The sequence below is a fragment of the Bubalus kerabau genome, chromosome 3 (assembly GCF_029407905.1).
Source record: "Bubalus kerabau isolate K-KA32 ecotype Philippines breed swamp buffalo chromosome 3, PCC_UOA_SB_1v2, whole genome shotgun sequence".
NCBI classification, from domain to species: Eukaryota; Metazoa; Chordata; class Mammalia; order Artiodactyla; family Bovidae; genus Bubalus; species Bubalus kerabau.
This window is the reverse complement of record NC_073626.1, coordinates 68,277,005-68,289,706: the sequence shown is the minus strand read 5'-3', so window position 1 is coordinate 68,289,706 and position 12,702 is coordinate 68,277,005. Positions and strand designations below refer to the sequence as shown.

Genomic DNA, 12,702 nt, shown 5'->3' with positions numbered 1-12,702 from the left:
ATCCAATCTTCTTTCTGTGGTTTATCTCATCACCTAATCTCTCTATTGTCATCACACTTAAGCACTGAAATCCTCTCCTGGAGGAATCCAAAATTTTGTCTCTTGAAATCCCACTCCAGTGCACCTAAGCCTGCTAAAGGAAGTTACATCACTGTTACCAGCATTGTAAAGTGGTTAAAAGCACGGACTCTGGAGCCTGACCACCAAAGCTGAGTTCTTGGCTCCTCCACTTACCAGCTGGGTACCCATAGCAAAATAGCACGATCTCTGTGTGACTCCTTTTTTTCATCTGTAAGAAGGAAATAATAACTGAACACATCTCATAGAGATACTATGATGAATAAATGAGGCAATATTTATAAGGTGCTTATAGAAGTTTCTACTTCTCTTGTAGTTTTATTCCATTGTTAATAGCAACTATTCCAAACCTTTACTCTCTTATGGCTCACACTCCATCACTTCAGCAGATGATCTGGCCATATTCTCAGAGTACACATAGGAGAGTAGGTGTGAATTCCTTTAAATTATCTTACTCTGGAAATTTAACTACACTGGTGCATTTATATCTCCTTCCCATTTAAAAGAAAGAAATCACCTTCTAAAATTAATTTTTATCCTCAAGATCTTATCCCTTCAAATACCTAACATTTTCTGTGTATAGTTAACCTTTCTGTCTACTTGTTCCTGTTTCTCACCAGTAAACATGTTTTAATTCCCATGCAGTCCTATAAAAACATAACCAAAAATCCTTCAACATTTCCTTTTAGCTATTTTCCTATCTTCATCCTTCTCTTCATCAGATGTCTGTATTTCTGTTCCTACCTTTATTTTTCTCATGACTACGCTACTGGGAAATGATAGTATAATAATTATAAGAATGTCTAATATTAAAATCAAGTGGGAATAAACTCCAAGGGATCAAAACTTTAGAACTGGCTTTTCTCCAACCTTAGCAGACATAGATATTCATGATTTGAATGCTTGTATATTTATATGTAATGGCTTTCCTGCTCTTTTGTTCTGGCATAACCAATTAATTGTTATCATTTGACTACCCCAGCTATTTCCTGTTTCCCTCTTTTAAAAGGAATTAGCCCTAGAGACTCCCACTACAATCAAGACTTCATTCTTCACCATCCCACCACAATTATTTGTCAAGGTCAGCAATAACATCTCAATTTCCAAATCCAGAGGTCAATTCTCAGTTTTCATCTTAATCAACTTCTCAGGAAGTTGGTAGAGTTTACTATTTCCTCTTCTTTAAAACCTTTTTTCTCCCAGTTGCCTTCTGAATACCACTTTCAGTTCCCTTCCTACCTTGCTAGCTGATCTTTCTTAGCCTCCTTTGATGGATGCTTCTCATTTATCTGCCTTGAAAATGTGAAGCACCCCTAGACAGTATCCTTAAATACCTCATCTTAACATTCTCCACCAATTCCCTTCTGGTGGCCCCAACTAAATTTGTAGCTTCAGATACCATTTATATGCTGATGACTCCAAAACTGAGGTTCTAGTCCAGATTTTCCCCTTGAACTCTATACTCATTTACCCAAGTGTTAAGTTAGTTGCTCGGTCATGTCCAACTCTATGACCCCACGGACTGTAGCCCACCAGGCTCCTCTGTCCATGGAATTCTCCAGGTAAGAATACTGAAGTGGGTTGCCATTCCCTTCTCCAGGGGATCTTCCCGACCCAAGGATTGAACCCGAGTCTCCTGAACTACAGGTGGATTCTCTACCATCTGGGCCACCAGGTAAACCCTCATAATACCCAAATACCTACTCAATATATCCACTTGGATGTCTAATGGGTTTTCAAACTTAACACACTGAACAAACTTTTATTTCTCCCAGAACTCCTCCATCTTTAGTCTTCTCCATTTCAGTCAGAGAGAGTATAAGAACTTAATAGTTTATACTAGTAAAAGGATGAAAGTTAGTAAAGGAGACTGGGAAGTAATAAAGTATGCAAATGTAAGATCAGGAAAGAAATGTGAGGAATAGTCAATCCTGACAAAAGCTATAAAGAAATCTAGAAAATGAGGGCTGAAAGGATCCACTAGATTTGATATGTCAGAATTCATTGATGACTACTGCCTCAGTAGGCTTGGAGTTGCTTACCCAGGAAATAGGAAGAAGGCTGATCAGAATGATATGGAAAAAAAAAAAAAATGGCTGTCTGATATAATGATTCCAAACACACACAGACACACATATACATAGACACACATTACACCTTTACAATCTTTTCATCCATAGTTCCAACTTTGTACTATGTTTCTAACCTTGCATCCAATATGTCCAATAATGAACTCATTTCCTTTCTTCTCTGTTCTCTTTATTCTCAAATTAATTCCACAAGACTAATCATTCTAAATTCTCTGTCATGTTAAATGACACCAATACTTATCCGTTTACCTAAAGTAGAAAGCAAACTTGGAAGTCATTCTATTTCTTCCTCCCCACCCATCAGTTCAGTTCAGTCGTTCAGTTGTGTCCGACTCTTTGCGACCCCATGAATCACAGCACGTCAGGCCCCCCTGTCCATCACCAACTCCCGGAGTTCACTCAAACTCACGTCCATCGAGTCAGTGATGCCATCCAGCCATCTCATCCTCTGTCGTCCCCTTCTTCTCCTGCCCCCAATCCCTCCCAGCATCAGGGTCTTTTCCAATGAGTCAACTCTTCACATCAGGTGGCCAAAGTATTGGAGTTTCAGCTTTAGTATCAATCTTTCCAATGAACACCCAGGCCTGATCTCTTTCAAAATGGACTGGTTGGATCTCCTTGCAGTCCAAGGGACTCTCAAGAGTCTTCTCCAACACCACAGTTCAAAAGCATCAATTCTTTGGTGCTCAGCTTTCTTCATAGTCCACCTTTCACATCCATACATGACCACTGGAAAAGCTATAGCCTTAACTAGATGGACCTTTGTTGGCAAAGTAATGTCTCTGCTTTTCAATATGCTATCTAGGTTGGTCATAACTTTCCTTCTGATTCTAATATGTCAAATCTGATTGCAGCCCCATCTCCACTGTCTAACTCTAGTCTTTATAAACCTCCATCCTGCAACCCCTGCCACTAATTAGCCTCCTAACTGGTTCTCTTGCCTGAGGCTTTCTCATGCCCTATTCTTCCAACTATATAGTTATAGTTATATAGCTTTCAGTAAAACACTTCAGTTAAAAACTGAAAGCTGCTTCTAACTTCACACTGGCATTTATACACTCCCTTGGAATAGCACATCAGGGCCCTTAAAATTTAGCTCTCATCTAGCATTTCAACCTTAGTTGATGACAGTTTCCCACTTGCCTTAACATAATCAAGCTGAAGTACACTGCATGGGGTCAGGCACATACTTCCCACATTTGTATCTCTGGACTACTTAGAGCTTTTAAAGTTCAAATAAGTTTTTATCCTTAAATTGTAAACACAATTTCTAAAAGGCTGGAAAAATATTAGCCATAATATTGTCCTTTAACAGAATATCTTTGTTTACATGCCTCCTAATGTCCCTCTAAGAATGTAAATATTTGTGTAGGAAACAAACAATTTTGCATAATATTTCCTCACATATTTTCCTTAGCTAGTCCTTGTCATGTTGCAGAAAAGAAATAACAAAAATTATACAATTTATTATAAGGAAAAGAAAGAAAGATGAAAGAGAAAAAAAAGGGTGGGGACAGAATAGATCCATGAATAAGGTTTAAGATGCATACCATGATGACCTACTCATCTACCATGAGTGAGCCACACATTTGGCTTTCAATTTTCTAGCTGCCAGTGTGAAAACAGACACTTTGTCAGTTATCCAACTCCCAGTGCCTGTGAGATTAAACAAAAATGTCCTGGTAATTTTAACTCTTCTTGGAATAAATATTGTAAAAGGATATTTATCCTGAGGTTCTCCTATAAAGAATACAGGGCGATATACTTAACAAGATTCTTATTAGAGATGGCACATTTCATTCCATGTCACTGTTCAAACTGAGAATCAATATAGGCAGATGCCATTGCACAAATCATAGAGTGATTTTGTAAAAACCATCTTCTTGAAAATAATTTGATACTAGCAAGGCACCCAGCTCTTTGCTGGTCTGCTTAAGTGGCACTAGTGGTAAAGAACCTGCCTACCAATTCAAGAGAAGCGGGTTCGATCCCTGGGTTGGGAAGATCCCCTGGAGGAGGGCATGGCAACCCACTCCACTTCCTTCCTGGAAAATCCCATGGACAGAGGAGCCTGGCGGGCTACACAGTTCATAGGATCACAAAGAATTGGACACGGCTGAAGTGACTTAGCACGCATGCATGTATTTAAATCATGAGTAAATATATTAAAATGCCCACATATCATATGTTAGATAGTCACAGTAGTGACTGAAGTTTCTTTAGAAAATCTTTCTGAAAGTTGTTTCTCTTCATAAAAGAGTTTAAAATAGTTCTTAGGCGAAGACTTCCCTTATGGCTCAGCTGGTAAAGAATCCACCTGCAATGCAGGAGACCTGGGTTCAATCCCTGGGTTGGGAAGATCCCCTGGAGAAAGGAATGGCTACCCACTCCAATATTCTGGCCTGGAGAATTCCATGGACTGTATAGTCTATGGGGTTGCAAAGAGTCAGATATGACTGAGTGACTGTCATTAGGCGAAGTCTTAAAATGTCATGTCCTATACTGGGCAACCAAAGCTTGCTTGGAAGAACAGATTTTAGGTTGAGAAGAAAAAACCCCCTCGTTTTGATCATGAACATTGTTCCCTTTGAGAAAGTCCTCTGAGAGCAAGAAAGCGGCTAGGCCAAGGTTATTACAGTCTTGGGCTAGTCTTGGGTTAGTCTTGCATCTAATAGAGAACAGGATGTTATCCTAGAAGAAAGGACTCAAACATAAGCTGAAGAACATACTTGTTTGCAGAGATTCTCACTGTCTCCAACCTGCAGTCCTCTCCAGAAATATGGCTAGGTGGAGCTACAGATTTGGGGCCTAAAGTATCGATTTCTGTAATGTTACATGCTGCTAAGGAGCCTGGATACTCACATCTTTGTTTTTACATTCTCTGAGTTTTTCAGAAGATTGATGAGATAAAAACAATTTTTTTTAAATGTCTGCCTTTATGTTTGTAGGACTGCTAAGATATGGGTTTTTATCCGTAATTAATTCTGTCACTAAGATGGCTGACCTTAGGCAGGCAAATTTCTCAGCTCAGTTTCCTCCTTTGTAAAATTAAGGAGTGGTAGCAGGTTACTGATTTCCTCTGCCCATCAACTGTGAGTGCAAAGTGCCTTCGGTTGGATGAGAATAAATGGTTGCCGAGGTTTCTCTAACTAGACTTGGAGAATCTAAGACATCCACACACCTTGTGTAGGAACACTGGCTCTGCAGGGGGCAAGTCCTGGTTCCGCTCTGCCCCTTACTAGTATGTGGCCTGGGGCAAGCACTAACCCCTCTGAAGCTCGGTTTCCGTATCTGTAAAGTCAAAGTATTACAAACTCGCCTGTGTGCGTTAGTCGCTTAGTCATGTCCAACTCTTTGTGACCTCATGGACTGTAGCCTGCCAGGCCCCTCTGTGCAAGGAATTCTTCAGGCCAGAATACTGGAGTGGGTTGCCATTTTCTTCTCCAGGGACAAACTCGTATAGAGTTGTATTAAACCAGACACTGTAAATCCAGGTATAAATACAGTGTCTGAAACAAGGCAAGTGCTCAATCAAAAGTACCCATTTTTAACACTGTTATTTCCTTGGGTCTACTGAAATAAATGCTCTCTAACAGCATTTCTTCAAGTTGGTTATCCACTAGTGTAGTTACAGTGTTTAAAGGTTTTAAGGTGCCAACTTGGCCTGAGTTGTTTTTAAAAAATTGGAAAGACTTAGGCTCAGGGGAATTTTAAAAAATTAAGCAAAACAACCTGTGTGTTGACCTTTACCCTGTAGTTCTTTCATTTAATAACAATCTATTAACAAACACAACTTTAAACTGTTTGATTAATACTAATGGAATCCAGGCCAAATATGCCACTGAAACAGCAGTAATGAACTTTCTTGCCTCAGAGAAATTTTAGTGGAGGTTTGCTTTATTTTTCTGTTTTGAAATAAGATTGTGAAGAAGTTCTTAGTTTGAGGTTCCCACCAATAGATATTTGGTCCTTTAACCTTTGATCATATGTAGATCATACTTCAATACAATTAAATACAATAAACTCATTCTTAGATAGGAGAGATAAGCTTTGAAGGTCATGTAAGTACTTATTTTATAACTTTAAAGCAACTGTTTAATCACAAAAGGAAAAAAATGTGGGAAACCAGAGTTCTTTACTGTATTTTAACTACAGCAGGAAATATGTGTTTGTTTATTATGACCCTCATGCTTCCATAGCCAGATTAACTTTCAAACACAGAGTTTTCATTCTGCCTAACCAATAATTGTCACCTTGACTGTGGAAACTGATAATTTGCAGGGAGTTCAAGAATACTTGCATAATTATATCCACTGCTGCTGCTGCTGCTAAGTCGCTTCAGTCGTGTCAGACTCTGTGCGACCCCATAGACGGCAGCCCACCAGGCTCCGCCGTCCCTGGGATTCTCCAGGCAAGAACACTGGAGTGGGTTGCCATTTCCTTCTCCAATGCATGAAAGTGAAAAGTGAAAGTGAAGTCCCTCAGTCGTGTCCGACTCTTAGCGACCCCATGGACTGCAGCCTACCAGGCTCCTCTGCCCATGGGACTTTCCAGGCACTAGAGCCTGGCTTGTCCCCACCACTTGGGGATAGACTCTTTGTGAACAGGGACCCCTTTTCAGAGTAGGATCCTCTACAGGATGTACTAATTAGCACACAGTAATGTGCTGGGTCAACCTTTGTCAAACATGATTTTCAGGAACTATCAAATTTTACAGTGAAAGAGTTCTAAATTACCATTTTATGTTAAGGATGTCTCCTTGTGGATTCTAGGTTTTTCTTCATTTATGAGATGTGAGCTTCAGCTGATCTGTAATAGGTTGTAGAAGAGTAATCACTTGTATTTCAGCTAGAAAGCACTCTGCAGGATAAAAGGTGAGTGACATGTTTTATAGATAGATAAATAAATAAGACCTTACATTGTTGCATGAATCTTGAATACCTGCATATTAAAACCCCCAAATTTATCAAGCCATTGTATAGACTTATATTGATTCAATTTTAAAAGTTCTTAGGAACTAGATTATTATTTTCTGTCTCTATAGCTCTATTTCCTTTAATATCTTACTGTTGGATTAACTCTCATAAAACTTCTCTTACTTTAAAAGATTGCATACTGAATTTATACACAACTTTCTAAAAATTGCCTATAATCATTATTTGTCAAAATGATTTAATCAGAGAAAAGAAATTATTAAGTAAGTATGTAACTTCTGAATTCACGGGGACAAAAGGGGGTATTTAAAACTGTCACTAAATTCTCAAGGATCTACTGACCCTACCTACCAGTGCAGAGCTGGTTGAAACTGAATGTCCTAGTTTTGATGGCTTACCTGCTCGATCTTGTACATTTTGGTTAGTGATGGTAAGGAAAGTTGGTGCAACTGAATGTAAAGAATAGCCAAAAATGGTTGAGCAGAATCCTGGCTGAGTCTGGCAGAAACCCCGCTCTCTCCCCATTTTGTCCTCAAACTTGCCAAGCCTTGTTCTCTTTGGCTTTATTTTAAAAATGCATTTCTGGTGAGTGAGGAAAGGTTTTGTACTGTGTTTTCAATGACTCACCCAAAATAACTCCATTCAACTTGTAAACGGTCCTGTTCTGAATGCAGATTGTTTGTTCTGAGATGGGCATGAAGGGGCTGCAAAAGGGAGATTAGAGAGGGGAAATGTGGTAGGAGAGGCCAGTGCAGTTTATAGTTTATTCAGGTTCAGGAACACATCAGAATTACTTCTTAAAAGGACTGTATGTGTGTGTTGGGGGGGGGGTGTATATTTTAAAGAAGCATTTGTGAGGTCTGTACCATTTAAATCTTTTATAGATTATCAGTATTATATAGATACATGGCTCATCTAGTTACCAACCTGTTTTTCTGATCCTCATAAAATGTGGTGGAAGGAGAGGTTACAATTATAATAAACATAATTCCAAATATATGCATAGTGAAATAATTTTTTTAAAAGTTTTAAATGCCTTTAAATAGGAAGAATCATATAGGTAACATAAGAGCTAGGAATTAATCTTAAATTAGGAAGAAAATACGTATCAGTGCATTGATCACATAAAAGAACTGTGAAAACTGCAAAATGCAATAATGACGTCCTCCTGTTTTGTTGTACCATAGAAAAATGTTTAATTCAAGTGGCAAAGACTGAGCATTTGATATCAATAAATGTACCTTTTCCAAAGCTTTCATGATTCAAAACATCTGAGTCCTTTAAAAGCAATATTTTAAGGCAGGACTGAAAAGAAAATGAAGAAAAGGACTGATCTTAAAGCTTCACAAATGAATTAAATACATTTTGGCGTTCCCATGTGTTACTATGTCCAGTTATGAGGATTTTCAAAACCTTCTTTGAGTTCCTTAATGAATTTAACAAATAAAACTTATTCTGTTATATAATCTTGCTTCATGTCATTGTTGATGAAGAATAGATGAGCCATTTTTACCTGTTGCTCAGAAACACCAGTAAATTGAGCCACTGAAAGGAAAACATGAAGACTAAAAGGTTTTACCATGGAGAGGGTAAATTTAGCACTGTGTGGCAAACTGAAGACCTTGTAACCTGGGAATGGTGAAATGAACGATAAATGACAAGTTTTTAATTTGCACAAAATTAGAAAGTATATAAATTTACTCAGATTATATAAATAATTTGTAAGGCAAAGTTCCAGTGGTATTAACACCTGTATCTTCTGATGTATACTTGGGAAAATGAGGCAAATCAAAATAGAAGATTATTTTGCTATGTTAATACTTATTTATGAGGACAGTGAACTAGTATAGTAAGAGTTGTTGCTAATGTGGAAAAAACCAGACAATAGGTAATAGGTTTAAATTATAGACCTTAAATATTCAATTTTATTACTTTAAAATATATACAATAAACAGAAATACTTTAATGGCATAATGACTTTAAAATATATCAAAAAAAAAGTCTAAGGCAAACTAACCACCTTTCTGCATAGTTTAATTATATGATTTGTAAACAAATCTTTGAAAGTTTTTGAAGAATTCACAGGTTCAGAAACATTTTCCTTTCATCCTCTTTTATCCTATTATAAATCATTAAACTAGTATCCCTGGAAATGTTAACAGTTATATTGAGGGGGCTCAAAAGATTACATGTTGAAATGAACTTTAGAAATGCTGGGTTAAGCAAAGTTAAACAGTTTTATTAAAAAAAAAAAAAAAAACTTGAGGACTTCTCAGGTCTTTAATATTCATTGTGACTGGGTTGGGATTGGGGGAGACAAGAATAAGCAGAGTTTACCAAACTTACTTTATACAGAATTCTTTCCTCCAGATAATTCTATTATTATGACAAAGGGATCTGGAAGGTGTTAAGTAAATAGAATGGCATATTAAATAAAAAGTGTAGCATTTTATATTTCAATTTTGTAAACTGCAACACTATACCATGTTCTGATCAGATTCTGAATTATTAGGATTTTGATGCACAAAATCAAATTTTTAATTATGTAAATACTGAAGAAACAATACCTTAACTAGAACCAAACTGCCTTAGTATGGTGCCTGATGGCTTAGTCGCTAAATCGTATCTGAGTCTTATGACCCCAAGGACTGTGGCTAGCTATTACATTCCTCATCTGTGAAATAGTGGTCATGATAACTGCCTGCCCAAAGGTGAAGTGAGGATTACAGGAAACAAAGTAGATGTTCAGTGAAAGTGGAAGAAAGTGAAATCGCTTAGTCGTGTCCGACTCTTTACAACCCCATGGACTGTAGCCCACCAGGCTCCTCCATCCATGGGATTCTCCAGGCAAGAATACTGGAGTGTGTGGCCATTTCCTTCTCCAGGGGGATCTTCCCAACCCAGGAATTGAAGCCGGGTCTCCTGCATTGCAGGCGGATTCTTTACCAACTGAGCTACGAGCCAGTTTTCTTACTAGTAAATCTTGTTTTGTAATTTGGAGGAATATGTTAAGGCCTTGTTGTTGTTCAGTCGCTAAATCATATCTGACTGTATGCAACCCCATGAACTACAGCACACCAGGATTCCCTGTCCTTCACTATCTCCAGGAGTTTGCTCAGACTCATGTTCATTGAGTTGATGAGGCCATCCAACCATCTCATCCTCTGTCATCCCCTTCTCCTTCTGCCCTCAATCTTTCCCAGCATTAGGGTCTTTTGCAATGAGTCAGCTCTTCCCATCGGGTGGCCAAAATATTGGAGCTTCAGCTTCAGCATCAGTCCTTTCAATGAGTATTCAGGGTTGATTTCCTTTAGGATTGACTGGTTTGATCTCCTTGCAGTCCAAGGGACTCTCAAGAGTCGTCTGCAGCACCACAATTCAAAAGCATCAATTCTTAGGCACTCAGCCTTCTTTATCAGTAATGAATTATACTGAGCATAATGTTTCACTTTTGATATATGCTTTTCCATTTAAAATTGGCTAAATTAACTGGAGTTGGTTTTCTGTCCTAGCCTGACTTTATAATGTTTAAAAATTTCAGCTGCAAAAGCACGTAGATGTCATTTACTATAAGAATAAATCCCCACGTGAGATTGATTTTTGTCTTGTGCAATATGCCAATTTCAGTAGTGATACTGAACATCTGTGGGCTTCCCTGGTGGCTCAGAGGTTAAAGCATCTGCCTGTAATGGGGGAGACCTGGGTTCGATCCCTGGGTCGGAAAGATTCCCTGGAGAAGGAAATGGCAACCCACTCCAGTATTCTTGCCTGGAGAATCCCATGGATGGAGGAGCCTGGTGGGCTACAGTCCACTGGGTGGTAAAGAGTCAGACATGACTAAGCGATTTCACTTTCTTTCACTTTCACTGAACATCTACTTTGCTTCCTGTAATCCTCACTTCACCTTTGGGCAGGCAGCCTGGTGGGCTGCCGTCTGTGGGGTCGCACAGAGTCAGACACAACTGAAGCAACTTAGCAGCAGCAGCAAGCTTAGAATAACATCAGATAATAGCTTTAGTGCAACAATTCTTGAATTTCTAATCGCACAATCATGTTTTCTTCTACATGATGATTTTTAACCTAAAACACTGAGGGTACAGAAGTAATAGAGAAGGAATTCCTTGTAACAGGAGCTATTTTGAAAAGTAATGACTTTTAATTGTATTCTCAACTTTGAGATTTTACAGAATTTACCGTGTTTCATTTATGAGGAGAGTCCATCTGTTTGCTTGCTTCTTCAAGGATTTTTCTTTTTTCCAAACAACTACTATATTGTAGACCAACTGCCACTACACTTTGCAGAAGTTTTACATAAAGAATAATGTTTGAGTTACTAATCCCCATGGACTTCCCAAGTGGCACTAGTGATAAGTCCGTTCAGTCATTCAAGTGACCTCATGGACTGCATGGACCTCATGGACTGCAGCACACCAGGCCTCCCTGTCCATCACCAACTCCCAGAGTTTACTCAAACTCATATCCATTGAGTTAGTGATGCTATCCAACCATCTCATCCTCTGTCGTCCCCTTCTCCTCCCACCCTCAATCTGGGTCTTTTCAAATGAGTCAGTTCTTCCCATCGGGTGGCCAAAGTATTGGAGTTTCAGCTTCAACGTCAGTCCTTCCGATGGATATTCAGAACTGATTTCCTTTAGGATTGACTGGTTGGATCTTCTTGCAGTCCAAGGGACTCTCAAGAGTCATCTCCAACACCACAGTTCAAAAGCATCAATTCTTCGGTGCTCAGCTTTCTTCACAGTCCACCTCTCACATTCATACATGACCACTGGAAAAACCATAGCTTTGACTAGATGGACCTTTGTTGGCATAGTAATATCTCTGGTTTTTAATATGCTATCTAGGTTGGTCATAACTTTTCTTCCAAGGAACAAGCATCTTTTAACTTCATGGCTGAAATCACCATCTACAATGATTTTGGAGCCCCCCCAAATAAAATCTGTCACTGTTTCCCCATCTATTTCCCATGAAGTGATGGGACTGGATGCCATGATCTTAGTTTTCTGAATGTTGAGTCTTAAGCCAACTGTTTCACTCTCCTCTTTCACTTTCATCAAGAGGCTCTTTAGTTCTTTTTCACTTTCTACCATAAGGGTGGTGTCATCTGCATATCTGAGGTTATTGATATTTTTCCCGGCAATCTTGATTCCAGCTATGCTTCATCCAGCCCAGCGTTTCTCATGATATACTCTGCATCTAAGTTAAATAAGCAGGGTGACAATACACAGCCTTGACGTACTCCTTTCCCTATTTGGTGGTAAAGAAACTGCCTGCCAGTATGGGAGACTTAAGAGACAACAGGTTCAATCCCTAGATCAGGAAGATGCCCTGGAGGATGAAGTAGTAACCCACTCCAGTATTCTTGCCTGGAGAATCCCATGGACAGAGGAGCCTGACAGGCTACAGTCCATAGGGTCACACACAGTTGGACACAACTGAAGTGACTACTAATTCCTACAAGGTGGAGGAAGAAAAATATTTATACCTGTTGCAGATAATCCCATCCAGCATGCTATAGTGGAAACAGTAGAGTTTTTGGTGTCAGACTGAAGTTTGAAATCTGTTCCTATCTCCTTCTGTCT

The 12,702-nt window shown here is 38.9% G+C and overlaps 1 protein-coding gene across 7 annotated transcripts in view; it reads left to right on the top strand.

Annotated features, from left to right (window-relative positions):
- The window catches only part of ITPRID2 (ITPR interacting domain containing 2), a 97,560-nt gene that overhangs the window by 44,522 nt on the left and 40,336 nt on the right, over nucleotides 1–12,702 (top strand). Inside the window, exons 1-2 of one of the 7 annotated variants that reach the window (XM_055572017.1) lie at nucleotides 1,739–1,753; nucleotides 6,941–7,042. The exons of 5 other annotated variants lie outside the window; for them this stretch is intronic. The gene's annotated coding sequence lies outside the window, so the exon portion shown is untranslated. Of the gene's footprint in view, nucleotides 1–1,738; nucleotides 1,754–6,940; nucleotides 7,043–12,702 lie in introns of those variants that run through there. One more of the 7 variants, XM_055572015.1, reaches the window with a different exon arrangement.